At 38.6% G+C, this 3744-nt stretch overlaps 1 non-coding gene across 1 annotated transcript; it reads left to right on the forward strand.

The window, feature by feature from the left end:
- The first annotated feature begins 3374 nt into the window (after nucleotides 1-3374).
- Nucleotides 3375-3534, forward strand: LOC142453836 (U1 spliceosomal RNA). Its single transcript, XR_012785420.1, has one exon. It is a non-coding gene; the product is annotated as a U1 spliceosomal RNA (small nuclear RNA).
- Nucleotides 3535-3744: the final 210 nt, after the last annotated feature.

Here is a 3744-nt window from a genome sequence, read left to right on the forward strand (position 1 = left end):
AGTAGCAAGCACAGGAAGATCTCCCCAACAACTACTACAGAAACTCCACCAATAGAGAAACCCTGTGCTCCATGCAGGCCAGAAAAACAACTCACAAGCTGAGCACAGCACAAGTTCTTAAAGTTGGAAATCAACAATACCTGTTACCTATTACTGACCCCCTTCACCATTAACCAGCCACCTGAGTCACTTTTGTGCATCTCCCTCCTCCCCTACACAAGCTGAGCCTTCCTTGCCCCTGCTCCAACCCACCTAGCCACATCTCGCACTTTGTTGGCCTCTGAAGTCCCTGTGTGGAGACTGGGCTGCATGGGCAGCTTGGTGCAGACATCTCACCAGATGAGGGCAACACCTTCAAGCAGTGCTTTTCCAATGATTATTGTTTTCCTTCTCTAGTGCCCTCCATCTCCATGTGTGTCACACACACGCACACACACACACACACACACACACACACACACCGCCCGTGCAGCAGGCATGTGCACACACCAAAGCTACCAAGTGAGCAGGAATCCCCAACCAAACTGCAGAGGTTTTTGTTGTTGCGTTTTTGTTTTGTTGTTTCATTTTTCCCTTTTGCTTTCTCTTCCTGTGCAGTCCCACCACCTTGGGACTATGCGTGCCTTCCAGGAGACATGGATATGCCCACTAACACCACTCCAGATCCAAGCACACTGACCCAAGCCAGGATTTTTTTAAAAAGAAACAGGAAGCATGATCCCCCTTCTAAATGCACACTCAAGAGCAAACCCACCCATGTTCATGCTCCCAAAGCAGCAGAACTCTGCATCCATATCCAAGCCATGCCCAGGCTTTTCGTTCCTTCTCTTCTCTGCCTCTTGAAAATGTCCCTTCTTCTTTTGCTTGTCTCTTATTTTGTCTTCTGCCCTTTCTCTCTCTTCTGTTTTTTCTCATTGCTTCTTAAATTTGGCTTCTCTTTCTGAATTTATATACATATATATAGCCCTATATTATATTTATGCATGTAAATCTTTATGTACACATATATGTGTGTGTATATATAACATAATGAGAGATAAGAATGGATACTACATAATGATTAAAGGAGCAATAGAAGAAGATATAATCGTATTAAACATCTACACCCCTAGTGAAAGACCCTTAGAATACATCAATCAAGCCCTCACAGAGTTGAAGACAGAAATCATCAGCTTGATAAGAATGTCGGAGATTTCAACCCACAGCTTTCAACAAAAGACAAATCATCAGCAAATAAATTCAATAAATAAGAAGAGCTAAGTAACACCATAGACAAGCTCGACCTCCTACACATACACAGACCACTCTATCAGACAACAACACTGTATAAATTCCTCTTAAGTGCACACAGTATGTACTCCAGAATTGATCACCTGGTAAGGCACAAAGCAAGTCTTAATAAATTAAAACACATTGAGATTCTATGATCCATTTTCTCAGAGTACAACGCTATGAAACTAGAAATCAACAACAGAAAAAAATGAACATAAAGACCATCACAGGAGACAGAATAGCATACTACTTTAAAATAACTAGGTAGTAAGTTAAAATAGGGGATGAAATTAAGAAGTTCCTTGAAACAATTGAGAATGTTAGCACAATATATTAAAATTTTTGTGATGCAGCAAAAGCGGTTATCAGTGGGCAATTTATAGCCATCAAAACACATATACATGGAAAAAAGGAGAAATCCAAAATCACCACCTTAACATAACCTCTCCGCCTAGAATAAGAGCAAGTAGATTAAACCCTCAAACAACAGAAGGAAAAGAAAGAAATGAGATAAATATATGTAGAATTAGAGGTTCAAAGTGTGACTCCACAAAGATCCATGTAAGATGAGAGCCTATTACCTTTCCCTGTTAAGTTTGCCAGTGGTTTGTCAATTTTGTTCTTCTTTCTAAAGAATCAACTTCTTGTCTTGTTGATTTTTCCCATTGCTTTTCCATTTTCTAATTCATTTCTTTCTTCTCTGAGCGTTTTAATATCTTCTGTTGTTTGAGGTGGAAAAGGGAAGGCAAGGTTTATCTTTCAGAGACTACAACTATTTTTGAGCAGAGACAAAAGAGTTATTTTGTTTTGAGTAGGTGGAGTGGTGAGGGATAACCATGAATTCTTATATCTGGGTTGAGATAGGAGCTAGTTTACTCCAGTTTCCTGAGGTAGAATAAAGGCAGGGGGTAAAAAGGGGGTAAAAAATCAAAAAGAATAGACTCTAAACTGCACTGGCTGTGGTTTGTGGTAAATGCCCTGCCCTGTGGTGGTAGAGACTGAAACAAACTCCAGGAATAAAGGTTGAGGCTCACAAAGTGGGAATACCTGAAGTTGTAGCATGGCTAATTCCTACGAATTATAGAGTTAATAAAATATGTAGTATTGGATGGAGTTTAATGCATCAAATGTGTCTGCTTTAAATGTGTCTTGGACTGGGTCAAGCATGCTTTCCTAATTGAGGAGCAGATAACCCTTCTGTAAGTGTGGAAGGCACAAGCACACTCAGAAAGCTAAATAAATGCAAATGAGCATTTTTAATAATAAATCAAATATAAAATAACCTTTTCTAGAGATGACCTCAAAATTTGAGGATAGACAACAAATAATATTTTGGCTCTCATGAACTAGTTTTAATTTTCTTTAACTTTAACCCAAACTTAGATATGAACAATTGATGGTCTCTTCCACAGCCAGTCTCTGCCCTCATTTTAGCTATTGATATTGAGCTTCTCCATCATCTCTTCCCACAGATGTACTCCAATTGATATCTATGTATTCCATCTAGAGAATGCCAGGTATGTACACACTTTTTGTGTTGTTGAAAAAAGGTGTATTTGTGATGAATAAGTCATTGGTCTTGCAAAATTCTATCATACATACACTGTCCAGCTTTGTTTCTATTACTAAAATCATATTATACAACTACTGTTTCTTCCTCTTTGTTACCATTTTTTTGCATTCCTAGCACTAATAATCATCAAACTGGCAATGTTCAGATACTATCCATAAGTTTTCAGTGGCTAATTCCTCTCAGGAAGACAGTCTATTCCTTCTTTGTAGTTTGTTCTTTTCTGGAAGCCCTGCAGAAGCCTGTTCACTTTGGATGACCCTGCTGATATTTGAAATACCAGCGACATAGCTTCCAACATCACAGCAACACACAAGCCACCAGAGTATGAGAAGCTGACAGACAAGTGGTGGTTTTCATTCATAAAAAGAAATAAGGTTTTGATCCATGCTATAATATGAATGAACCTTGAAGATATTATTAAGTGAGATAAGTTGGTTACAAAGGGACAAATATTATATAATCATACATATGAAATTTCTGGAATTGGAAATTTTACAGAGACAGAAGGCAGATCAGAAGTTACCAGATGATACCTGGCAGGGGAGATACCATGATCATGAAGGTGGTTTTCCCAGGGTGAGGCTTATCCATTGCACTCCGGATGTGCTGACCCCTGCGATTTCCCCAAATGTGGGAAATTCAACTGCATAATTTGTGGTAGCGTGGGACTGTGTTCCCGCTCTCCCCTGAGGAAAAAGAAAAAAAAGAAGTTACCAGATAAGCCAAAGAGGAAACGGATAGGGATGACTTTTACCACTAGTTTTATTTAATATAATCCTAGAAATCTTAACCAGAGCTATCTGTTCATAGATTATATTATTTTTCATTTTAAAAAACAAACAAAAAAGTTTATTAGAGAATCTCTGGAACTAATTGAAATTTTCAGCAATGTGGCAGGC

This window comes from Tenrec ecaudatus, chromosome 7, assembly GCF_050624435.1.
Source record: "Tenrec ecaudatus isolate mTenEca1 chromosome 7, mTenEca1.hap1, whole genome shotgun sequence".
Lineage (NCBI taxonomy): Eukaryota > Metazoa > Chordata > Mammalia > Afrosoricida > Tenrecidae > Tenrec > Tenrec ecaudatus.